Source organism: Lipotes vexillifer, unplaced genomic scaffold (genome assembly GCF_000442215.2).
Source record: "Lipotes vexillifer unplaced genomic scaffold, Lipotes_vexillifer_v1.1 scaffold439, whole genome shotgun sequence".
NCBI lineage: Eukaryota > Metazoa > Chordata > Mammalia > Artiodactyla > Lipotidae > Lipotes > Lipotes vexillifer.
This window is the reverse complement of record NW_006798732.1, coordinates 3,001,011-3,028,691: the sequence shown is the minus strand read 5'-3', so window position 1 is coordinate 3,028,691 and position 27,681 is coordinate 3,001,011. Positions and strand designations below refer to the sequence as shown.

Here is a 27,681-nt window from a genome sequence, read left to right as displayed (position 1 = left end):
AAAGAGTGCTGAATGTTCCGGGGCAGATTCTGGTCTCCCCACTACTCGCCGGCCGTGTGCCTTTGGGCAGATCGTGATGCTGCATGAGGTCTGGGGTACAGTTTCCTGAACTATAAAATAAAGGAGCTCCTAGATGATCTTCAGGGTGCCTGTGGCTCAGCAGTCTATGATTTCATGGAAATCAAACCTTCGTCTCAGAAACAGGACTGGCAGATAGTCCCCTCTGGCGAGTTAGCCGATGAATAACAGACCCGGTGCTGACAGCAACGCAGGACTCCTGGCGGACTGGAATAAGCAGGCACTGGTCTGTGAGCTCCACACGGACCCCTCATCCTGCAGGACATGAAAGCCAGGCTTGCTGCTTCACTCGGAGCACGAATGTCTATCAAAACCACACCTTAAAAAGGAAGACGAAATGGGTTCTTGATCCGGATTAACCCTCTCTGAGGGAGCTCCTCTGGCCAAAAGAGCAAGGTATCGGGAACACAAAAATAGACATGCTGGAGGCAAAGATTCCAGAGGGTAAAGGGGGGCAGCAGCATGGCAAGGGAGGTTAGAACACAGAGTGGGGCTGGAGCTCCCAGCAGCCTTAGAGACGCCGGAAATACAGCGGTTAAACCTCCGCCACCAGCGCCACCACCACCAGCGCCAAACACCATTGAGAACCTACAGAACGAAGCCCTGCACCCCACACAAGAAGCACGGGAGACAGGGAGTTCGCTCACAGCGCCTCTGGGCGCCACGGCCCCCGGAGCGCTATAGCTCTTCCGCCCTCAGGTCCCTCCTCCCCTAGCTCCCCGGTGCCGCGGTGCAGCCTCATCTCCAGCCCTGCGCTCCCAGAGTCGTGGAACCCGGAGAGACCTGGGGCGGGGGGGCGGAGATCAGGAACACGATCACGATATAGTCCCAGCACGGCGACATTTCCCAGGGACATGACCGTGTCGACAAGGCAGCTAAACCCTGATGCCCTCGACGGATGAAAAGAGTCAGGGAAAGCTGTTAACACATCCTGAGTCAGGCCAGGCAGTGTAGACCAGGAGATAGTAACGGTCACTGTGAGCTCTTTGCACAGCCTTTCACTCAGGGCCACCCTACCTACCCCGCCGAAAATGAAGACAAGCAAACACAACAAGAGCGCGTAGTGAATAAATGGCAAGGTTGTTACGAAAAGTGAATGAGATGAAGTGTGTCTGGCCCCAAATGGAACAATAAACGTTAGTCCCTTTGGTCTCCTTTCGTTTTAGGGATCTTTGGAAAAATAACTGGATTCCTGAGTAGTTGGTCACCCTCTGGAGCCCTGCTAGCCTCTGGATCTTTTGGCCCCTACGAGGTAGGCCTGGATGGTTAGCTACACCTCTGCTGCTTGATAATTTTGGAATTATAATATTGCTTATGTAAACAGAAGAAAAAGAATGACAACTTTGAATTCACAGAACCCTCATAATCCTAGTTTACAGATCACGTCCTACATGTGGGCACAATTCCAAGCACTTTGTGTCTTAGCTGATTCAGCATTAGTGTCTCTGCTGTCTGTCAAGTCTTTCTCCGTTTGGTGCTATTAACTGCAAATCTTTGCTCAATAATGACAGATACAAGGCACTACCAGAACAGAGAATAAGTCAGTGCCTTTGTTTAGGACAAGAAAAGCTAACAACATTGGACATTTTACAGAGAGAAAAAAAAAAACGAGTTAGGCCTTTGCTCAATTTTGCCCACAAATTGCAACAATTCTGTTGCCAAAGTGAAGCAATAGGTTATGGAGATATTTATCCAATGGAAAGACTTGGCAAAAGCAGAGTAAGTTCCATGAAGGTTAAATAACATTAGGGAAATAACAAAACATAATTTAGAAAAGACCACGTAACTGATGCTCTGGCTTACGAACGAAGCTGTCTCGCATGTACACAGGGGGCCAGCATCCGATTCCCCACCTGGATGGTCAACAGAGTGCAGACAACAGGAAGGAAGCCCGTGGCTGCCGACTCTGTAGGTGGAAGGAAGACACGTAGGTCCCTGGGAAGGTCCACGAGAGCTTGTTTAAGGTGAAGTGTGAACTAGGGTGTTCTGCATCCCTGCGGCCAGCCAGACGCCGCAAGCACCAGCCCCCATGGCTGCCTGCCAGAATTCTGCCACCAAGAAACAAGTTTACTACGGCCAACCGTGAAATTATAAAACTCTGCTTACTCTTGGGGTGTATGTGTTTTACAGTTTGGTGCCTATGAAAATACCTTTGAAGTGTAAACACAGAGACCCCGATCCCCATTTGGGTATTCTTAATTAGTTTCACGAATTTCAACAATGTCCTCGCAGCAAAGATGAATCCTGTAATTTATTTCTAAGGCAGAGAGGGCACTTAGTTCAATGTCATTTGGCATGGATTCAGGTTCCTTTCCCAGCAACAGAAGAAAAGGCTTCATAAAAAGGAATGAAGAGAAGACACACTTTGCTCCTCTATCAGTAGTAAATGTTCAAACAGCATGTAACGAAGTTCGATGTCAAAGATTTCAAACCAACAAGCAAAAGCTGACTGCTGGGGGGTCAAAAGCTGCTTTGGGGGCATCTCTGTGCTGAGGCTGGTTTTGGTGCAAAACATCAAAGCATCAGTTGGTGCTGGAAGGGCGTGCTTCTGCTGCTGCTGGCGAGCTGCCCGCGTCGCCGGGGTTCTGTGGGTCCGAGAGCCACCTCCTGCAGAGCAGCGGTTCCCAGAAGCACCAGCAGAAGGGAGACAGCAGACAGGGGCCCTTGTACTCTGAAACATTTGTACTTTTATAGGAAAGCAAAGGAGTATAAGCATCTGGCAATCTGGAAAGACTGTTTTCTATTCCTGATGCTGAGATGAAACCTGGGGAGACGCCCCAGCGGCTTCAGAGAATGGAGGTCGTTTGAGGGGGACTCAGACAACTTACAATCCGCTCATTCTATTAAATGTACTAAATGTGGAATGTTCTTTTTCATGTGCTCTTTTCCTTTGAAGTATAAACTCACCGGCACTTATCTGGTTCAAGTATTTTGTGTCTCTTCAGCCAGTCGTCAGTATTTAAGCAGCAGTGGGTTTCTGGGCCACCACTCGATGCCACTTCAGCAGACAGGAGGTCTCTCACCAGCCCCCTCCAGAAGCGGTGCCCAGTAGCTCAAGAGAGGACGCGACAGGAGCAGGAAGGGGTCTGAGCAGACACCCGCCCGCCGTCACTGCCGAGGCACAGACCCGGGTCCGAGGCCAGCTCAGCTGCGTCTCTCACTCTGCAAGTAGCTTGGCTCTGCCGGTCCCACGTCTGAGCTAAAATGCCTTTTTAGATCCCAAGGTTCCAAAAATCAGCTACGCTGTCAATTATCATAAAAGCAACTGGTTGGCAGGAACAACTTACTGAACCAGCCAAAAGAGCGTGTTTTAAGACCAAAAAAGAAAAGGAATGAAAAAAAGAGATGCGTCGTTAGGAAAATCTTGGATGCTATAAAACCCAAACCATGTTGAAACTTAAAATGGGGCTATCCTCAGTTTGGACATGTGTTTCCTTATAAAGTTAAGTAGAGAAACAATTATAAAGAAAATTCAGTTCTACTGCAACTCGAGATGTGCAAGCACAAAGCCCTGTGGGCAAAGTGTCCATTCAAGTTTGAGAAATGCAGTTTAGAAATATTCATTCTGATATATATTCCTGAGGTAATAATTCTAGTCGTAAAAAGAGACAAAAATATGGCCAAATCTTTTGCACTGAGATTTTTTTTCAAATTTAATCAGTAAGTCCTGTTTTAAAATGTTCCACAAAATACTACTCACACCACTGAAAGGTAAATAAAATTAAGATTAAGAAAACAAGTATTTTTAATTAAATAATCTAAAAATCATGTATTATATGTTTCCCTAAATTAAAATGGAAAGAGAGCTCCAGACGCTTGACAAATGTGCCTTCTCACACTTGGTCGGTTTTGGAGCCGCTGCTGGAGACAGCAGATGTGGACAGCCAGGCTTTAGTGTTTCTGGTCTCAGGGGTCCCAAGAGACCCTGGCGCACGAGACCAGTTTCTGGAGCTATTTACATACTTGGAACAACTGAGATAAAGCACGAGACTCTGGTGAGTCGGGTAGATATAAAGCCTCACTGAATATTCTGAAAGACCGATCGCTCCAGATTTGCAGGAACTCACACCAGACAGCATCGACCCCATCTCTCTCTGCTTTCCCACACTGGATCTGGGCTGGGCTCACACCCCTACAGACTGGTTCCACCACGGCTGGACATTTCTTTACTTTTAAAAATAGCATTTGTTGTTGTTCTCTAATTAGAAAGACATGCAGGTTCGCTGCAGAAAATCCAGGAAAAAGTGTAAAAGAGAAAATAGAGGGCACTGACGGATAACTCAAATTAATATTTGGATGTATCAACTCCCAAAGCAAGTTTATATACATTTTTTTAAAAGGAGTCATTTTGTACGTGTTTTATTTTAAGATTTTTTTGATGTGGACCATTTTTTTTTTTTTGTGGTACATGGGCCTCTCACTGTCGTGGCCTCTCCCGTTGGCGGAGCACAGGTTCCGGACGCGCAGGCTCAGCGGCCATGGCTCACGGGCCCAGCCGCTACGCGGCATGTGGGATCTTCCCAGACCGGGGCACGAACCTGTGTCCCCTGCATCGGCAGGCGGACTCTCAACCACTGCGCCACCAGGGAAGCCCTTGATGCGGGCCATTTTTAAAGTCTTTATTGAATTTGTTACAATATTCCTTCTGTTTTATGTTTTGGTTTTTTGGCCACGAGGCCTGTGGGATCTTAGCTCCGCCACCAGGGATCGAACCCGCATCCCGTGCATTGCAAGGCGAGGTCTTAACCACTGGACCACCAGGGAAGTCTCTGTATGCGTTTTAGAACTTGCTTTTTCAACTGAACTTCTACCTCTTCCTTACCCTTTTGTTAACAAACAAGATAATAATCTATCATTTGGCTTCCCCTGATGTGGCAATGGGTTTTTTTTGTTTTGTTTTTTTGTTTCTTGTATTTTCGCCTGTGAAAAAGAAACGGCTTGAAAGAATTCAAAATCCAGCTTCACCTGGTTTAAACTTGAATTTTGAGAGTCTCGAATGTTACAAGAAGGGGTTATCTTTAAAACAACAATTACTAGCATTTCATCATTTAAGCAATCTCAGTTGATAAAGCCACCTTCAAAGACCATGGCAAGGTCTAATGCATTATTTACATAGAAAGCCCATTAAAAACCTATTAACCCCCTTTTCTATACCTTTTGCTAGTATTTTAGACCACAGAGATACAAAAAAATGACTTTTTTTCCTCATTATTTAATCTGTAACATCAAAAAATCAGTCCAAATCACAGAATAGGAGATCTAAAGCTCTGTTGAGCTCATCCTCAGACTTTAAATAGGAGAAGAGACATTTTAATAGATGTGACACCCCTAAAATCACTCTTGCATCACCAGGACTGAATTACTGCTAAGTAACTGCTAGACAGCCGTTGCTGCATCACTTTAGGGGAAATGTCTGTGGTTATCCTCTCCTTGGGGTAGTTAGAGCTTTTGAATAAGTAAAGATAAATCATCCCAAGTGATTTTGCTCAAAAAGGAAGGGCAAAAACCTACCCAACAACCTGTAACACTTATCTGTCGATGATTAAACTGCTTTTTCCAGTGCCATGGACCGAAGGTGAATTACACATTAAAGCCTCAGCATGACAGGAAGAGATTGCACCAATACTTGGTGAATATCAAGGCTATCGCTCATGGAAGGATTAGTGGACCCTTTCGGAAGAGTGAAAATTATAAAATGAAACCCGCCTCGTCTTCATGGATGGAGCCGGTATTCTTTTCCCTTTGCAATATACTAATTAAATTATTTATCCTGAGGCCTTAAAGAATGAGTGGCTTCCAAAATTATTTCAGAGTTTAAAGAAAATCTTTTCCAAAAATTAAGCCAGTGTTTCCTCCAGCCATGACTTCCACCATCTGGAGAAAGATTCTTTTCCTTCCTGCCACCTCTCACGTGGGCTGGCCTCTCACTATAGCTAATAGTGCCCAGATGTCCTGGATCCGCAGGGTCCCCACCGTCAGCTGCCTTTCTGTCAATGCGTCCTCCTCTCCATCTCCTCCCAGAAAATAAAAAATTAGAAACCACACCCCTCTCTTCCGGACCAATAGTGAAGACTGGGGTAGCTGACACCTCAAACCTTTCAGGATAGGTTATATTTCCATTAACAACAGCAGAACATCTTTATTGTTCCGGGAGCACCCGTGACCGTGGCTAAACCTCTACGTGTCGATGGGCTCCCTATCAGTTAGGGAGCTACATAGCTGTCCTACGGCTTTTCTGATTATGCAGAGGAAAAAAACTTGAGGCCGGTGGCTCCTTATTAATTCCCAGCTGAACCTTTGTTCTGGTAAAACGCACAGTTATTCTGACCTCATCAGTCTGGACCGGAGGACTAAAGGCACAGGAAGTGGGATCTGTAATTTGAACGTAACTTCTCAAATAAGCAGAGTACCACCCAATTAGAACATCTCAACTCCACTTTCATCTTTTCCACTAAAGATATTAAAGGTCCTCAATGCTAAGTTACTCTGCGCTCCGACTTTCACACCTGGAAAGCAGGGTTAATCGCACTAGACTCAGGTTATAAGGATTTCATGTTTTCCAGAACACTTAGAAGAAAGCTTAAGCATGTATACCAAGAACTATATAAATCCTTGTAAACATTTCTAAAAATTAACCTCTCCTCTCACTGTATTTTTCACATCTAGAATATGGGGCTGAATGTTAGTTCATCAGAAAAAATAGTGTTGTTCAGAGATTTAATATGAAAACCATTATGTAAGGATGAAATATTTTAACTCTGGCCAAAGCCCATGAGCGCAGATTAATGCATTAATTGTGCAGAATCTATCATCTTCAAAGACAAAATGGCTTTTCTGATGCTATTTTGTGCCAGAGTACATAACATGCCAAGACAAAGAACACTGGAGCCACAGTAAAGAATATCTACTAACTTTAAGTGTCTAATGGATTTTGTTACTTCATTTTCTCAAGGGGAATATTGGAGATGTCACCCCAGATGTTTCATCCATGAAAGCTAGGTTCCTAGCCAAAGTCTCAGAAAGTGACTTCCTAGCTATACCCGAGTAACTTCCGTGTGTGCCCGTGCGCTGCAAGGGGCGTGAGTTGGTTATAAAAGTGTTCCCTTCCACATGCAAGTTGGGCTACTAGTTCTGAAAACAGGGTGGTCTTACTCTGATTCTCAGCTGGACTTTAATTTTGTCCCAATGTCCCAACACTGACATTCATCCTCTAAAGTTCTGCAATAGCACAAGGGCTACATAATAGCTGCCACACCACAGTTCTAGGAGGTTAATGTTTAATAAATATGTAGCTGAATAGTGTTAGGTTACAACGTACTAATTCGACTTTCTTCAGCAAAAAAAGGCCTTTTAAATGGAAAAATGTGCATTTGCTATCATCTAGAAACTGGCTGGAAAGTCTGGCTCCATCCATGTATTTTCAAGCTCTTCAGTATCTCTGAAAAATCATCAAAAAGTACTTTTGCTTTGATATATGAACTGAAGTGTATCTTTGAGTTGGCTCACATTATGGCCTTGCTTTTCAAATTCCTTAAATTACCAGAAATGACACTTCAGACTAGGAGATCTTGCTGTTAAACCTGTCTGAATGCATTAACACCAGAAATGACAGAACAAGAGAGGTGACGTTCGCCAACCCCTTGGATCTTCCAGAAGAGGTGCAAGTGACAGTTCTCTACTCACAGTTCGTCTGCTGTACTTATTAATAGAAAAGAAGCATATTTTAGACATAAGATGAACAGTATTACTAGTCTTTCTCCTACATTTCAGATACATTCTGATGCTCCTAATACACTTAAAATGTTAAAATTATACTTGGCATGTCAGTATTCTATGTTCACACATTTCTACACTTAAAGGTTCTGTGATTTTCTGCTTTTAATTTCAGAAACAGTCATTTAAAGTCTAAACTAGGGTGGGGAAGGACTTTCAAATGAAAATTGGGAAGATTTTGTTGATGGTGTTGAAGGTGGGAGAGGCTGGAAAGCAGGGAGAGGCACAAGGAGGAGGAGGAAGGCCCTGCAGGCCGGGGCTGTGGCTCTGGGTCCAGGCGCCCCTCGTCTAGAGGTCTTCTGATGACCCGATGCGACCAAGAGAAGACCGGACAACCACTAGGAATCTACACCCCAAACCAGTCATTAAATTCCAGTGGCATATAGATCCTATTTCCCTGCTATCACCTAAATGTAGGATACAAGAAATTTCTAGAAGAGAGTAGGGGATAAGTTGCTTTCACCTAACAAGTTGATCTATTTGGGGAGAAAAAAACATTTCATAGATCAAACCCACCTTTTTGTACAATAATTTCTCTAAGGCACAGGATTTATCTTAGGACCATAAGAAAACAGCTGGCGGTTTCACTAGGAACAGGGCGTCGGGTGAGTCATTTATGTGCACCGCATCTCAGGTTCACCTACAAAATGGGGTTAAGAGTAACCCCTCCTTCCCGGGCTTGCAGTGAGGATTAAATGAGGTGCCCAGTGTAAAGCCTGTGGAACAGAGCCTGGTGCACAGGAAGGGCTTCGGCGTCAGGACTACCTGAGGGAAGTGAAGCTGTCAGTCGACTTTTACCAGCTGAGGGGGCCACCCCAGGTCCCTCGGGGGTGCCGAGGGTCCTATGGCTCAGTAGGATCCGTCGGGGCTGCGTTTAATGAGCCAAGGTCCTGATTCTACCTTCGTATCAGTAGCAGATAATAACATTTGTATTAGGAAATACCGTTCAGAAATGGGTGATCTAGGTTCAAAATGCTTTTGTCTATTTTTGCTTAAACATGAATATAATACCACTTAAAATATGCCCTTTTTTGGGGGGGGGGATGGTGTAATAAAAGTTTACTTGCATTACTTTCCCCAGGTATTACAGTTTTTGCTAGGCTGTGATGTATATAGTTCAGGGAGAGTCATTACAAATACAAACTTTAAAGGGACCCAAGATTTTCACTGTAATATATTACACAATACTTCAGAATAATCACATCACCCTCCTTCTCTTCTAACTGGAACAGCTATGGTAATAACAGACTGTTATAAGATCTGTGTTTTCTGTTTTGAAAATAAACACGTAGGCCCAGCTCTATATTGCTGTGATGGTGGGGACTTTTATTTTTGGGAGTCTTATATTTTTTTAAATTTTCCTTTGGGAAATAGTAATCCAGATGGGGGTCATCAAAAAGTAATTATTCAACCTAATGTGGATTTTTTTTTTTCTTCCTAGGGTAGGATAAAAAGCTTTTATAAACTCAAGTAAACTTAGTTTCTGCTACCCTTAGAAGAACACTTTGTTCAGGCCTGCCTCAAAAAGAACAGAGCATGGTGTTATTATACATTGTGATGAGGTTTACAAACCGTTTTTGGTTATTTTTAATCTGTTATTTTTAAAGCAGCCCTGAGAGGTACCTGGAGCTATGTGATCTCTAAAGAGAAACAGGGATAGGGGAACAGAACCACCATGCAAACAATGTGGTCACCCCCAGGACCAAAATCACTACAGTAGAGCTCAGTGGTCAGCATGCTGAACTGAGCAGTGACAGGGTCCTGTCTAGGCCTGCTGGTGGCTTTGCTTTTGGACAAGAGCAGAAATGGCAGAGCATCTGGGACCAAAGGGCTGAAGAGGAACAAAGTGCTGGTGACCATCACCTGGAAGCCACCCAGAGGTCCAGGGACAGGCTGAGAACTAGGGACGACCCTCAGCCGTGTCTGCTGGAGGGTGAGCTGAGCCCCTTCTTCCTGCAGAGCACGTGGGTCCCTCCTGTGCTGGGACCACCACCCACCACCGATGACCCAAATTAGACACATAGGCTCCACGCTACGGCCTTAAGCAATGCAATCTTCAGGAGGGGTGTCTCTATCACAAGATAGTAAAAATACAGCACTTAAACATGAAGCAAAGAAACTGTAAAGGAAAAGCGCAAACACTCTTAGCGTCTTAGATAAAAAGAAAAAATACCAGAGCTTGATGACTACCAGAAAGAAGCATGAGTACAGCACACAGAAAAGTTCTCGTAAAGCCATTTCATGGAAATTTAAATGCAGAGGAATGGCATGTTTGCATGACTTAAATATATTTAAATGCCAAGCAGCTGCCACACGTAATGCCCTGTAAATGTCATAGCCTGTTTTAAAAGTAAATAAGACACCTCAAAAATAAAAGAGAAAACATATTTGTTTTAATCATTAAAAATGACTGATTTAGAGAAACGGACAATGAACCCGGTATTATTTTTGGACTAAAAGCAATCCTCCGTAATTCCTGATATCTTCTATCCTTTCACATACTTTCTGATGACTTTAGAGAGAAATATATTTTAACAATCAGTTGTGTAAACTAATTTTAAAATAAACAAAAGAGAGACAGGGAAAAGCAGAAAGCTGTGGAAAAACAGAGAAAAGAAACAAAAATTACATTTGTAGGACCAACCAGATCCACTCAGTCACACTTTTGGATTTGGTGATGGGATACACTATACATACTCACAAGTGATTTAAATATGAAATTCTCTCTAGAGAACCTGAACTAGGTGATGAATAAGCACTGTGCAGAAGATCATAGTCATTGCTTGGAATCAAAGGACTATACAAAAGAGCCTGGCTCTCACACTCCAGGGTAAACAAACTACATTCATCATGAAAGCACAAAAAATTGCCCCTTCTTTGGGTAATGACAGCCAGGAAAATCGTAATTCCTTGCAAGATTCCCAAGCTCTCGCAGGCATGTGGTCTCTCCCCTCCCTAGTGGTGACTCTCCACACTCAGAAGGGGAACGCAAAAGGGGCAGAACAGTTACTCACAAAAACTAAAGAACTGGGAAGGCTCCTGAAACTACAGATGTTCCACAGCGTTGCTCACTGTATCCTCTGTTGTTTTAGAGGTCTGTCCTGTTAGACGCACACCCAGTTAAAGCCAGCAGGAGTGAGCCACTCATTACGCATAGGGGTCCAAAGCCAGGGGAGCTAAAAGCATCTATTGAACAAGGGAGGAGAAACCATCCTTCCCAGGCCACCACAATGGGAGCTGAACACCGGACGTTACAAACACGCAGGAAGAAGTGAGCCATTGTTCCATTCAGGCCTCGGGCGGCATTAATCACACAGCCCTCAGCACAAGATGGGAGTAAGAGTTAGTCGGTCGGACTTTTTTAGGAAATATATTTCTCTTATTTTCCAAACTCTAAGTAACTGGATATATTGTCCCACTGATTTTCAGCCTACTTTAGGAGACAAATACTGAATGATATCACTTATATATGGAATCTACAAGATAAAACAAACAAATGTGTACAGCAAGACAGAAGCAGACTCACAGACAGAACAAACTAGTGGCTACCAGTGGGGAGAGGGAAGGGCAGGGGAAACTGCTGTGTATAAAGTAGATAAGCAACAAGGGTCTATTGTACAGCTCAGGGAATGTGGCCATTATCTTGTAATAACTTTTAACGGAGTGCAATCTGTACAAATACTGACTCACTCTGCTGTGCACCTGAAACTAACATAAATACTGTAAATCAGCTATACTTGAATTTTAAAAATTGAATGATCTTCTGAGAAAAAAATAATAAAATCATGAGATTTAAAAAAATTAAAAATAAGTTATTTTATTAGATAGCTTATTGGATAATAGATAATAGATTCTTACTTGGACAAAAGGATGCACAAAAATCCTTTCTTTCAAAGTGAAAGGCAAAGGAATCTGTATTTGTGCTGATTTATAGGACCCCCTGGAGAAGCATAAAGAAACGAAGGATGTGTAATGATGAAAATGCACTGAATTAATTATTCACGAGTAATCGTCATCATCATAAAAATAATTAGCAGGGCTAGGAAAAGCAGAAAGTGGGCCCAGAAATGAAAAAAAGATGATTATTTTTATACTGGAGGAAAAAAAAGGAGGTAATGGGAGTTGTGTGGGGCAAGTGTTGAAAGCATCTGTCAAAAGGCTGCTTGAGAAATGGGAGTCCCAGTTTATGATTAATTGAAAAATTACTCAAATGGAAATTCCATGCTAATGTTAGCAGTCTTTAAGACACAGAAAGAGAATAACCCAATTAGTTACTCAAATTCCTACAGCTGCTTTTAATGGGATTAGTGCCTTTTTTTGGTTTATCTTGAATTGAGAAATTGAGTGCACCTGTTCACTGCTAATCAGTGTGAACTGTGAAGGGTGAAGTTCACTTAATCACACTTTCCCCCTCCCACAGTAACTTGCAATGGAAGAGAGCAGATCTGGAACCAGAGAGCTCGGGGTCTGAACCCCAGCACTGCTGCTTATTAGCATGTGGTCTGGGGAAAGTGGGTTAATATCTCTGCGTCTCATTTTTTTCCTCATCTGTAAAATAGACACAAAATACGGAACGATGAAGACTGTTGCAGAAATTAGTAATAATCACTGCAAAACACCAGGCAGCCAGGCATCCTCGATAAAGAGCAGCTATAATTATTCCACAATTGCAAACTCTTTTTGTAGTGGCAGGAAACTAGGAGGCAATGTTTAAGATTTACCCTGAAATGTAACAGATAATGAATAACACAACAATTCAAAATAGTTTTTTATTTGAATTGTCTCCCCTGGGTCACGGGCAGGCATGTTATGTCTCTGACACTCTAGTGTGGAAAATTCCCCAAAGGGCAAGACTGCATATTATGGAGACTTCAGTTTTGCAACGGCTCAGAGAAGGTCACTTAAGTCGCTTAGTAGCCATAATATGCAAAACATTAGAATGGAGTCTTCGATGAGAGTAAGAATGAGCATACCAAGGCAAATTCCGGGATTATGTCAGCAACTGGTCTTTTGCTGTTCACTTTTGGGGTTGGTGCACGTAGCTGTTATTGGCCTGGCAGCTTGCATGTGTTATCCACGCAATCATATAGGTATGCTAGCGTGTTTACTCTTAATTGCTCGGAGAAAGTTTTAAATTGTGAAGATCTTTACTCAAGATAGAATATGGCATTTGCATCTGGGGGAACAGCTTTGGAAATGCCCAGTTCTTAAAAGACAGGTCTCTAATCTTTGTTATTAAAAAAGCTCTATGAAGAGCTCACTGACTGATACAATTCCACAAGGAAAAACATAACTACTTAAAACATACATTACCTAAAAGACCTTAATTGTATCACTGCTTTATCCTAAACAGCTGTACTTGGTATCCTTAAATTGGAGTAAGAATATATGCGTTATTTCAGTACTTCCGACATCTTACAAAGAGACCAACATTAATTAAAAAGTTCTTTCCACTGCACAGCAGAATGGGAGAGATACTCAATTTCCCTCCGAATTTTTGCGCCATCTTTGGATGCCTGGTGCTTTCATAGAGAATGGGTAACAACACTACAATGAAGCTGAACTTATCCAAGTAAAAACCAAATTTTTTTGAGTATCAAATGGAAAATTACACTTTGTACACAGCATTCTACCCTCCCTCCCCTTTTGGGGGCATAATTAAGGTCCAGGTCAACTTATCACAATTCACAGTGGTGACAACAGTATTTATCAAGCATTTCGCAAGTCATAAATGTGCATTAATCTCATTTCCTTTTTGTGCACACTTATATCATTTTCCCCATTTTACAACTGAGACTCAGAAAAGCTGACTGACAGGTCCGAGGCTAAACTTAGTAAACAACAGGGCTAGTACTAGAAGCCCAATCTTTTAATCTTAAGTGCAATAGAATGGGCTCTTCATGGTGTCTTCATTTACTGCTCTATAGGTTCATTGGGTGGTTCAGCAAACATTTACTGAATGCACTCTAAATGTCAGGCACTGTGACCTCAGAAATACAGTAAGTCCCCTACACACGAAAAAGTTCTGTTCCGAGAGCACGTTTGTTAAGTCCAGCGAAGTTAGCCTTGGTACCCAACTAACACAGGCGGCTCTACAGCACTGTGCTGTAATAGCTCTATAATACTTTTCACACAAGTAACACATCAAAATCAAACAAACAAACAAAACATTTTTTATCTTACAGTACAGTCCCTTGAAAAGGACAGTAGTCCAGTACAACAGCTGGCATGCAGGGGCTGGCAATCGAGTGAACAGAAGACTTACCGAATGGAGGAGGGAGAGCAGGTGGGAGATGGTGGAGCTGAAGCAGATCGTCAGCAACAAGAGACGCCACCTACATCGCCGCCGCTACACCTTAGCGGTACCGGCTACATCGCCGCCGCTACACCTTAGCGGTACCGGCTACATCGCCGCCACTACATCTCAGCAGTACCGGCTACATCACCGCTGCTTTTACACTTGCTTCCAGCCGACCTGGGCTTGAAATAAAGATGCTGCACTACTGTGGTCTACACAGTCCTGTAAGTGAAGTAAACAAAAGCACGACCACTTGCAGAGGATGCACGCACGTGACAACTAACTCACGTGACCGGACACGTGAACACACGTTCGCATCTTTGAAAGCTCGCGACTTGAAGGTTCGTATGCAGGGGACATACTGTACGAATTACAGACGGGTCTCACCCCAAGCAACTCACTGAGTAAATGACAAGAGCTCCATGTGACTAGTGCTCTGGGGCCCTGAGTGGGGCTGAGTGAGATGGCACCCTCTGGGGCGGCAGAGAAGAGGCCATGGGTTCAGTGCGTCCAGCAAGCACCCTCCTCCATTCACGCCTGCGCCCAGCCAGCGCCATCACCATCTGAGCACCAGGACACAGTAAAGACGGGAAAGCGACCGGCCAAGGTAAAGATGAGCAGGGGCCACTGAGGCAAAGGTGGGGAGCAGTGTTCCAGGTGAAGGGGCAGCTGTGTGAAGGGGCAGCTGTATGAAAGGGCAGGGCGATGCCGGCACCTGACCTGTGTCAAATCTTTCTGTGCAGCTGAAACGAATGAGGCGTGCGAAGGGGCAGGTGAGAGATGAGCAAAGGCCGGGTGCTGAGGGGTTCTGGGTTTGGGTGCCTGGAGGAGGAAGGTGGACTCCATCCTGAAAGGATGTGTAACAGTGACATGATCGGACCTGGATTTCAGAACGATCCCCCTTGCCTCAGTGGAAGGGGAGATCGCGGCAGGAACTCGGACAGGAGGGGAGTGGGGGTAGAGGACGCAGCAGTGGGGACGCTCGCTCGGGGGCGGCCTTGCTGAAGGGTAGGTGGGGTCTGGGAGCACGAGGCAGGAGCCTCTACCGCCTCTGGGGCTGCCTCCCGTGACTGGGTGGGTGGGGATTCTCTGAGTCCGGAAGGACGGAGGGAGAGCACGTTTCAGGTCGGAGGGCACGAGGCCGTCGGGAGTCTGACGGTGACATGCTGAGAGTAGGAAGTGCTTTGAGGGCCTTCGAATGTGGACGCTGATGTGCTTAGGGATGCAGGACGCCGCCCTGAACAAGAAGAGGACGCAGCGTGGCCGCATTACGTAGCAACATATTTAGAAACATTGTGATATTATCTCCTCAAAGTATTCATGGTAACATGGAAATCGATCGGCATATAGATAAAAGAGGTATACAAATAAATAAATATGGATGGGTCTTACATGAATAATGTTTTAGCACATAGATCTAAATATCTTCCCATATGCTGGCTAACATTATCCAGCGTGTGATTAAAAAAAGTGTCAAATACCAAAGTCTTGAAAGATGAATTATTTTAAAAACTTTATTAGTCACACCCTTTATCCATACTGCATTTGCTCTCAGAAGGAAATGTACACCCGAAGGGTGAAAAGGAAAGACATAGTTTCCTTAAGCGAAGGAACAGAGAGAGCAGAGCATGTAGCTGGCTCCCTGCCAGTCAGAGAACACTGAAAAGCTAGAAGTTTCAAGGCAAATCTCTACTAATCCACCTTTTACCAAAGTTCGCACTTAAAGTCCACCTTTTGACATGAAATATTTAACAGGAACTTTATTTTAACCACAAAGTGCCCTTAAAAAAATGTAACATCGGATTCCATACTAGGCTAAAAGAAGAAGGTATTAGGTAAGTGAAAAGAAACATGTATTTTTTTTAAAAAAAAAGAAGAAAAAAAGGACTGGTGAAAAGCATAACGCAGTTAATGAGGATTTCCACTGAAGACGGAACGTTAACGACAATGCAAAGTTTCTTTCCTATTGAGGACACATGCTTCTTAAAGAATGGATAAGTCAGTAAAGTCCATTTTCTAGTGGCATATTTGGAGCCACAATTTTAATCTGTTGAAATGGCACAGAGACAAAAACCAAAATACAAATAAACAACAACAAAGAAACGTTTTCTTTTAGAAAGAAACTCCATTTAATTGGCTTCCACTCTCGGGGTTTAAATTCAGCTCCTTAAGGGGGGAATAACTCCCTCAGGAAGGCAGCTTTTTGTTGGGTATGTGCATGATGTTCATTTGTCTTGCATCTAAAAATTAGAACATAACAAGCTTCTAATCATCACTTGTTAATTTGAAACAAAAAGAATTCTTCTTTTCCATTGAAAGCAGACTGTACTAAAAAAAAAAAAAAAGGCAGCATTCTCCAAGGTCATATGCTGTTGGCAAGGCTCAAAAACCCTTATAGTCCAACTTGCTTGTGTTCAGCTGTGTTTACTTAGACTAAACTTGAGGAGGTCTGCGTCTGATTATCCTGAGCAGTCATCTGCCCACAGATAAATAGATATTACACAAACTTCTGGAGGGAATGACATTTGGCCTCCATAATTTTGGAATAATTTACTACGTACCCTCAACTTAAAACACCAAAACGATCCGCAATATGTTTGGGGGATCGGAACATAAATATTTCATTTCACAGAGGGAGCAGTCTCCATGACCTTCATGGATTTTAGGTGATTTACTAACGAAGTGGGGAACTGCTCTGGGAGGTGTGGAGCTGTTCTGTAACAGGCAATTTCGAGGCAACATTTATTTCAGACTTTTCAATAACATCAAGATTTCAAGGGATTTCTGTAAACAAACTGCCACTTAGAGAAAAAACTTTCCATCAGTATTTCTGCATCAAGTCTCCAGAACAGAACATGCGTATAAAAATAAGAGTTAACTAAATTATTTCCAGAGACTACATGTTAGAGTAATGTTCACACTATTGGTAGAAAGCAAAAGCTCGGTGTTTTACCACTATTTCTTACACTAAATGCAAAATTTTGCTTTTGGAGTAAAATGTAAACCATCCCCATGGCAGAGTCTGTTCCCGATTACCTAAGAATTGATTCCGGCCCATCTTATTTACTTTGCTTGCTGTTATATTTACATAACAAAAGATAGACATACTTTCCTCTCCAAACTAAGATTGTTTCAAAGGTGGAAGTACTCATTATATCCCCCAGCGATCAATCAATGAACCAATCAATCAACAGATCTTTACTGCATTTTGCTAACAGCTGGTAATACAGTAGTGAGCAAGGAGGAGGTGCTTTCTGTCCTCTGAAGTTTGTCTACTGAGAAAAATGATACGTTGAACACATACTGTCATTTTCTAGGTTGTTCATTTTACTCTATACAATTAGGAAGCACACTCCCCCACTGAAACTAACACATTTTCCCCCTGACTCCTGTCTTATTATTGAATTAACCTAGGGATGGGGTCCTTCATTTGGAATTGGTGGGTGTGTTAAGGGAGCCTCAGATACTCTGCTGTGCCAGCTCCCTCTAGCAGTTCTGGCTCTGTCTGTAATGGGGTTAGTTTCTGAGTGATTCATTTAATGCTCTCTATTTTGGCTTTTATTCTAATGTACTAAATTTGCTTTGATAAGCACTTTGTGAAGTGAAATAATGTAAACGACAGTACTGCTGCTATTGGAGCAGCTGCCACTCACGCCTAATAAGCAAGGGTTTCCAAACTTCCCTGAAAGGACTGAATCCACTGATGGACCTTCTGTGCATCCACTGATGCACATTCTCCCACTGTCTTCTCTCATGATGCGTTTGCTTTGTCGGTTCACAAAAGATGATTTTGCACATATAAATAAAGAAGGAATATGTTTGCAAATGTGCATGCCTTTAAAGATCATCTAACAAATCCAGAACACGTGCTGGAGACGGGAGTGTCTTCAGACTAGTATTTGTGAGAGAATACATTAAGGCCTCATTAGCTTTTAATGCAAAACTGCATCCACAATCATTCTAGAAAGGGCAGGTTCCTCAAACTCAACATGTAGTCAGAGAAGGGAATCCAGGAAAATGAGGGAGTATGAAGCTCTCTTCCGAAGCCCAGCCACGTGACAAAGCCAGAGGCATCTCCAAAGCCACAGATGTACCAGCAAACCAGGTGAAGAAGACTGCTGCAGCTTGAAAAAGTAACTTTACCACCTTAATACTAGGTCCTCTGAGAGCTGTCTAAAAGAGGAAGGTAAGTGGCGTTAGGAAACAAAGGGGACGTTCAAACGACCACACATTTTACTTTTCAAGCATGGAGGGAAGGAGCAGTTGATACACTTCAAGGAACAAAAACCCTCTGAGGAAGGGAGCTACTTGTGGGTGGCTTCTTACAAAGGAAAAGTACATTTGCAAATCTTATCAGATTGGACCAAGACACAACTCTGCACAGAAACTAATACGGAAGCTCATTTTAAAAGGACACAAAACTCCTCCACACGCCAGTTACTGTACACGTGGGCAAGGCTATCGGGAGACCATGTTACGTCTGACAAAGGAGCGCAGCCGCCAGTATCTCTGGACGCTCAGTTCATTCTCTAAAATGCAGACTTCCACACAGAAGCAACATTTATAGTTACGGATCACTGGCCGCAATCAGTTTGCAGAAGAGCTGCAGTTGAATCAAATTTATACGGCCCCTCTCAATATTAACCAAAGTAGACAAAAAAGGAAAGCTTTCACAACCAAAAATCTTGAAAATTTTCCTACACTTTTTGGTTTCATTTTTCCCAGAACTGAAACACCACAAAATAACACCACCTCAGTGCACTCACTCCAGCTCAGTCAGGAAGGGCTGAGGTACATAAACATTTTTTATTTCACTTTTTTACAAGACGGTGACCAACATTTTCTTAGCCTTCCAAAAAGCTTCAGGTGTGGAATACATTTTGGTTAAATGTCAGCAAAGGAATTTGCTCATCATTCAAACAGCACTATTTCTTTCCAACCTTGGAGTATATGTAGGAACTGTGTTGTGAATGGAATTACAAAACAGCTCAGAGCCACAAAGGGAAATCCAGTTCTACAATTCTCAAGTGTTCTGTAGGGAAGCATTCTGTACAGGAGAAAACACGAATTACAAGGGACATTTATCCCCACAATTTATCAAGTGCTTTCACAATTATTATCAACAGCTGTGTGAGGTAGGGATTTTTTTTTTTTCTTTCCCTCATTTTACAGATACTGAAATAAATCAGGTAAGTTAGATGATTTACCTGATGTTTCTTACTGGTAGAGAAGTTAGTTACTGGTAGAGAAGAAAATCTGAACCCAGATCTTTAAAGCCTAAAACCATAACCTGAAGGTACTATAACTGAAGCCCAAAAGCCAGCATCACAAGTAATGGGAAAACACTAGAAGTATTGCCACGAAGGGGAAGGTCAGAAACAAGACAAGAATGTGTACCACCATTACTTGTGATATACAACTCAAGCAATAAGCCAGAGAAAAAATGCATGGCAAAAATTTCAGAAAGCAGATAGAATCATTACTCTTTGAAAATAATATAATTGTATTACTGGAAAACACAAGAAAGTCAACTGAAAAAACTACCCAAAATGATAAGCAAATTCATGGTGGTAGCAGAGTACAATATTAACATACAGAAAGGAATGGCTTTCTCATGTAAAAACAACAGTGAAAAAAAGTGATGGAAGAAAGGACCCTAGTTAGGGTCTAGGACTAAACTTAACAAGAAATGTTCAAGGACCTATTTGGAACATTTTAAACACGACTAATGGCCACAAAAGGAGACATGAACAGACATACCAAGCTTCTGCATAAGATGATTCTATGTCTTAAAAAAAAAATCAAAGTTTCTATAATTCATAAATGTAACACAATCCCAATAAAAATAACAAAACTTTTTTTTTGAGGAGACAAGTTGATCCTAAAGTTCATAGTGGAAAACAAACAAGGAACAATAGCTAGAAAAACTATGAAAAAAGAAGATGGAGGGAGAATAAGCATAGCCAGATTTTAAACATATTCTAAAGTCTCAAGAGTTAAAACAGTATGGGACTGTAGCATGAGGAGAAACAAAAATCGAGACCAGCAAGATAACAGAGACTCAACTTAAAATGTAGTGTTTCCAATCAGGGAAGGAGGAGAAAGATCAGTAAACAGTGTTAGAATAACTGGGTAGCTCTATGGAAAAAAATAAAATTGGACATTTTCTTCACACTGTATTATACCATTTCTCAAGCTAAGATACATTCCAAAGAAATCAAATGTTGAAGGTACAAACTGAGACTCACAGAGATACCAGAAGAAAACCTGGGATACTCCCTTTAGGGTTTTGAAGTGAGGAAGTTCTATCACTTAAAATCTAGCAGCCAAAGAAATATCAGTAAATGTAATTGCATTTTTTTCAGAGGCTACCTGGGGAAAAATCAAAAGGAGAATCAGTTTTTCCACATCCTCACCAACACTTGTTAATTTCTGGTTTTTGACAACAGCCATCTTAACTGGTGGGAAGTGGCATCTCTTCTTGGGTTTGTTTTTTTTTAATTGCAGTAGAGTTGACTTATAATGTGTTAGTTTCTGCTGCACAGCAAAGTGATTCAGTTATACACATATATAGATGTTTTTTCATATTATTTTCCATTATGGTGTATTGCAGGATATTGAATACAGTCCCCTGGGCTATACAGTAGGACCTTGTTGTTTATCTATTTTGTATACAGTAGTTTGCGTCTGCTAATCCCAAACTCCTCATCTATCCCTCCCCCACCCCCTTTCCCATTGGTAGCCATAAGTTTGTTTTCTGTGTCTGTGAGTCTGCTTTTGTTTCATAGATAAGTTCATCTGTGTCATATTTTAGATTCCACATATAAGTGATATATGATAATTGTCTTTCTCTTTCTGATTTACTTCACTTAGTATCATAATCTCTAGGTCCATCCATGTGCTGCAAATGGCATGATTGCCTTCTTTTTCATGGCTGAGTAAAATTATATATTGTGTATATATACATACCACATCTTCTTTATCTATTCATCTGTCAGTGGACATTTAGGTTGTTTCCATGTCTTGGCTATTGTAAATAGTGCTGCTATGAACACGGGGGTGCATGTATCTTTTCAAATTAGAGTTTTCTCCAGATATAATCCCAGGAGTGGGATTGCCAGGATCATATGCCAATGCTATTTTTAGATTTTAAAGGAAGCTCCATACCATTCTCCATAGTGGTTGCAACAACTTACATTCCCACCAACAGTGTAGGAAGGTTCCCTTTTCTCCACACCCTTTCCAGCATTTGTTATTTGTAGACTTTTTAATAATAGGATTCTGACTGGTTTGAGGTGGTACCTCATTGTAGTTTTGATTTGCATTTCTCTAATAATTAGTGATGTTGAGCATCTTCTCATGTTCTAATTGGCCATTTGTATATCTTCTTTGGAGAAATGTCTAATTAATAAGTCTTTATTCCATTTTTAAAAACATTTTATTTTTATTTTTTCAATTTTTATACAATTTTCAAAGGTTACTTATTAATAGTTATTACAAAATATTGGCTCTACCAGGGCCCCAGCTCCTGCCAGGCGAGCCCACAGCTGCCCTCAGTGCCCGCCTTCCTCCCCCCTCCCTTCTCCCCACTGGTAACCACTAGTGTGTTCTCTATATCTGTGACTCTGCTTCTCTTCTGTTACATTCATCAGTGTGTTGTATTTTTTAGATTCCACATATAAGTGATATCACACAGTATCTGTGTTTCTCTGTCTAGCTTATTTACATCGCATAATACCCCCCAAGTCCATCCATGTGCTACAAATGCCAAATTCCGTTCTTTTTTATGGCTGAGTAATATTCCATTGTATACACGTACCACATCTTCTTTATCCATTCATCTGTTGATGGACACTTGCTTCCATATCTTGGCAATTGTAAATAATGCTGCTGTGAACACTGGGGTGCATGTATCTTTTCCAATTCGTGTTTTTGGTTTTGGGGGGATATGTACCCAGGAATGGAACTGTTGGGTTATATGGTAGTTCTAGTTTTAGCTTTTTTGAGGAACCTCCATACTGTTTTCCACAGTGGCTGCACCAATTTACATTCCCACCAACACTGTCAAAGGGCTCCCTTTTCCCCACATCCTCTCCGACATGTGTTATCTGTGTTCTTTCTGATGAATAAAACCATATGATCATCTCAGTAGATGCAGAAAAAGCTTTTGATAAAATTCAGCATCCATTTATGACAAAAACTCTCCAGAAAGTGAACATAGAGCGAACCTACCTCAACATAATAAAGGCCATATATGACAGACCCACAGCTCACATCATACTCAATGGTGAAAAGCTGAAAGCATTTCCTCTAAGATCAGGAACAAGACAAGGTTGCCCACTCTCACCACTCTTATTCAACATAGTTTTAGAAGTCCTAGCCACAGCTATCAGAGAAGAAAAGAAATAAAAAGAATCCAAATTGAAAAGCAAGAAGTAAAGCTGTCACTGTTTGCAGATGACATGATGCTATACACAGAGAATCCTAAAGATACCTTCTTCCATTTTTTAACTGAGTTTGTTTTTTGTTGTTGAGTTGAATAGTCTGTATTTTATATAAAAACTGGGGAAAGAAAGAATCTACATTCAAATTTGCTCTTAAATATATAAAGATTCTCTGTAAGGATACATTAAAAAAATACTTTAACAATGTACTTGGACAAAATCCCTCTGTTATATATTATATGGTATCCTGTATTTCTTCGTAGCCTCTGGCACACTTCTTTGTTCAATACTTGCCTTCCACAATATGCTGTCTGTGATGTTCACTGTTTTACATCCAATATGTAGCAGAAAGGGTTCTCAATGACTTTTTGCGAACAGACTGACTAACTGATGGAGAGGAATGTATCACATCAGAATACATCAGGTTATTAGGATGCTAAACTGTCAGAACATCATAGCAGTCCCGCTGGAAAGCAGGAAGATCCTGGTGAGTTAAGGGGTGGGCTCAGGGCTTCGTTATGACTTGTGGGCTCTAGGGACTTCTGCCTTCGTGGACTCCTCCCCCTCCCTAAAAAACCGATCATACGTCCACTGTTATTATACTCATTTTTCTTTTGATTTTAAAAGAAATGAAAATGGAAGCATTAAATTAAAGTGGGCTGTGCTACTGTGTGCAGTGTGCAGCTGACCCTGGATGAGGAAAGAGCAGAGGAGTGGGAGGGTTTCCTCGAAGAACGCAGGCCTAGGATGCCCAAGGCTGAAGATGCAGGAGCCCAGCACGTGTGAAGAGACGCAGGAGAAGCACAGAGACCCAGCCGTCTGAAGCTCACCTCCCCGCTTCCGCACCATGTTTCTCTGCCCTCTCTGACAATTACGCCACCGCAACCGGCGACCACCGCATTAAATATGGGCTAGACCTGCAAAACTAACTTAGGTTTTGAATTTCAAAAAAAAAGAAAACAGAACTTTCTTCCCGCCCTACCCCTAAATGTTCCTCTAGTTAATCCACTTGTTTTTCAAGGGAAATTAATTTTTTAAAGAACCATGTTTTTCTAAATGAAAGCTTATATCCTATTTTTTTTAAATTCCTTTGAAAGCACAGTGACTCATGTCATATGTGTACAGATTAAATTAAACTGGCCTCTGCATCATTCTATCAGAAATGAGCAGGTAGGACCACTGGCAACTTTGTGCCCTTAAAAAAATGGGAAAGTGGATGATGCCAGCCTTTATAAAATTTTTAAATAATGTTTTCCTACCTTCTTTCCCTGAAGAGGGAAACTGTTACCTCTCTTCATTGATTTAAAGAAAAAATTTTTTTAAAGCTTAAGAAATACTCCCAACCAGAGGATATTGAAGAATTCAACAGCTGGTATGGCACGTACGCCAACCAATTCAAAGACATGTTGGCTGTAAAGACGGGGACACTGGGGCGCACGGTCGAATACTTGACACCTGCTGTAGGAAAAGCTTTGCTCCCACTTCACGTGCTTCCTCCCCTGATTCCGTTCACTGACCGTCACGAGGTCTTCGATCATCTACCTGAACCTACAGGACCTATATTTTTCTTGTGCACCATTCAGCAGCTATGCATTTCTGTACTTCTTTAACAAACACATGAAACCAACTCCACACCCGGTATGCTGGGAGCTGGAGATGAATGAGACAGAATCTGTATCGTAGGGAAGTCAGAATCTAAGGAGAGTAGCAAACTACCTCTGTTCTGCACACTGATTTCTGAGGTCTGGTAACAATAAAACAAAGGTGAGCAGGCACATGAATATGGTTCTAGGCCACAGGCATGAAGGACCCTGAAGACAGCAGGGTTTCCTGAAGGTCAACTCCACACCTTCGAGCTGTAACGTGGAGGCCTTTCAGCCACTTGCCTCCTGCCACCACCAAGGCACTGTCTTCCAACAGGATTATACTGCACGCCACACATGCAAACCGCATAAGCAGTATTAAGCTGTCTAGCAGACACGCGTGGAAAAGGAAAAGGAAAAAGAAAACACAGATTTAATAATAAAATATCTTCTTTAACTCAATACAGCCAAAATATTATCATTTCAGCATGGAAACAATATAAAAATTACCAATGAGATATTTCCCATGCTTTTCCCGCCATATGTGTTAACACATCTTATTTTGGACTAGTCACATTTCAAGGGCTCTGTCACCTCACGTGGCCAGTGGCTGTCTTATCGGACAGCACAGTTCTAAGCGCCTCTACATAGAATGGACACCTGAGCTGTTCCCTAAGTCTCACAGTGATAGAGTGAATTCTGAGGAATCTTCAAAAGTACAGAAATGTCCGCAGTTTCCTATAGAATTCCTGTGAAAGCAGAGATTCCTGGAATCGTCCTACAATGAAAAGGTTGAAGAAAAGGTAGGGCTTGATTTGTGACCACGTATTTTGCTTCCTATTCTTAAACTCTGGCTTAAAGGAACCTCTTATTCTGGATTCACTACTAATTGGTCACAAAGACCAGATTAGATTCCCCTCTTGCCAGTTTACCCTAGTCTCTGTGTTAGCATGAGAAGGGGCTACTGGATGCTGCAGCTCAACACACTGCAGTACATTCTTTTTCCCTTAGAGGCCCATCGTCTTCATGGGCCCCTGGGAGAAGACTGGACGAACGTATAAAAGTCCTAAACTAAATCCCACAGTAATCAATAAGTAAAGGACACTAGTTGAAAGACTCGACCAGCACTACTCAACATGGGATCCACAAATCCATTCAAGAGCCCATTCAGGCCTAACTGGTCAATAAGCCCTGGCGTCTGACGACCCTCTGACCCTTAGTAGGCAGACCCTGATCCAGAAATAAGAGTCATTGCCCTGCCACTCTCCGAGTTTCCCCTCTTCCCCCAGCTCTCTCCTTTTCAATTCCATCAACTTTTCAAAGGTCCTTTTCCCCACAGCACTAGGACGTTTTCTTAGATCTTTCTCCTCTCGATTTTCTTTGCTATTGTTCATTGTTTATCTTTCTGTCTCTTACATCATTATTTCTTATACCTGGCATGTAATCATATTTATACTTAATATCATTGTTCTGGATTATTCTTTCTCAAAATCAGATTCTCTAACTCTTTATCAAAATATATTTATCTGATACATAGTCGAATATTAAGATTGCCCTTCCTTCCCAGGAGAGAAATTGATATATAAATTGTCCCAAATTTAAATGGTCCATGGTTAAAATAAAGCGGTGAACCCAGTGCCTTTTAACCCTGGCTGAGGCTTTTTATGAAGGCAGGAAGGACTTGCAGAGGCCAGTCGAATCGTGATAAGCTGGTTAGACGAGACAAAATGTGTCTGAAGCTGCTCCTTTGGTTTAACACTCTGATACTGCCTCCTCCCAGGCTTCCTCTAAGTGATCAGGGAGCGGACTGAGGCATCAGGGACCACAGGCGGTGCCCACTGCTGGAATGAAGCACGGCCAGGGCGCCAGGTCCAGTTTTAAGGTTTCTGCCTCTGCAACGCAACTCCAGAACTGCAGTGGGTACAACAGCAGCTCTGATCTATCCCCAGCTCCAGGTCCCTTGTCAGTTTCTTAACATCTGCGTTCACCAGTGATATTTCCAAGTCATGTCACGGTACTGAAGAGGGAGTTTCCTTCAGAAATATGATCAATTCTAGCCCAATCATATCACTGCTTTCAAGTAGGATGAAAATCTTTTGGGACTGCTCAATCACAACTAAGAACAAGACCATACAGGCCAGAATACCCTGAAATAGAGGGAGACCTCAAGCAGCGGGACTCTGAAATCACAGGCCAAGGAGGGGAGCTCCATCACTAGGTCAAAGAATTCATCTCCCAGAACAACATAGTTTCAAATTTAAATCAAATGAAAGAAATGATCTAAAAGACTCCTTTCCTGAAATCACTATGTACTTTATTATACAATTTTATGCCATCTTCTATTCCTATACCAGGTTTCTCAGTTTTCCTGGGAGGGCTCCACACCATCTCCCCAACTAGATACGACCCTGCAGCGGTCGTGAGAGGTCTCTCTGCGTAATCACTCCCTCTGCCCCAGAGAGCAAGCCCAACTAAGTCCTCAACTCACACAGCCCCAAGAAGCCCAGAAACCCCAGAGCTACCTCCAAATAGGGGGATTTTAGGAAATCTTTGAAACCCCTAAAGTGACAGGTATAACTGAAGAAAGTAAGTTGCCATTTAACACCACAAATGTCTTCTAAAGTGAAGGTTACGAACTACGAGCTCTTCTGATTTGCTTAGTACCTCGGGAGTGGGTTGAGTGCACAAAGCAGGCCTGGGACAGAGGTTCGTAGCTGACGCAGGAGAGAGCTGGATTACACAACACTACGTGGGAAGAACTTGGAGATTTTGGAGCAACTGGGGTATTAGGTGGTAAGCAGGAGAGGATGGAAGGGGGAAGGCCTGGAGCTGGGAGATTCTGTGCTGCTGTGGGGACCACGTGGGACAGAGCAGGCAGGGAAGAGTCCCACGCGAAACGGCCAAGGAACGCTTAAGAACGAGGAAACGCAGTGCTCTGTGGGAAGCTGTGTGAACTGCTGGGGTGCAGAGCCCTCCTTCATCCCCTCCAAATTCTCCAGACAGCCCAGTGCACGCACACACCTTCTGAGAGTGGGGGGATCTTCTGTCATTTGAGGAAGGAGCACATTGCACCTCTGAATCAACGTGATACAGAACAGGGACCACACGTGTGGGATGGCAGTGTGACCACAAACTGAATGCACTTTGGAAAGTAAACGTTCCCGACATGCTTCAAAGACAGAACCCTTAGGCATCATCAGAAATCTTGAGAAGGGCCTGAGCTTCCACAGCAGGAACCGTGTCCAAGAGAATCCTGTTTAGATCCAAAGGATCAGAGTTACCCCTGCTGCCATCCCAGTTGCAGAGGACTGTGCGGTGGGGAAGTGCTTGCTTGTTTCTTTGGAGGAGGATCCAAGGCTTTTTATCCAATTGTCAAAGAGGAGGAACAGCTCCACATAAGTGAGTCACTGTTTTGGAGAGGCCACGACTCCACAAATGATTATTTTTTTAAAAATCTGAGTACACTTAATGAGGATGGAAAACACCGTACACTCGAGTGGAAAGA

General features: G+C 42.5%; 1 protein-coding gene across 1 annotated transcript in view; it reads right to left on the bottom strand.

Moving 5' to 3' along the window:
• Window positions 1-27,681, bottom strand: part of MKX (mohawk homeobox) — an 86,251-nt gene that overhangs the window by 28,043 nt on the left and 30,527 nt on the right. The gene's annotated exons all lie outside the window — the stretch shown is intronic.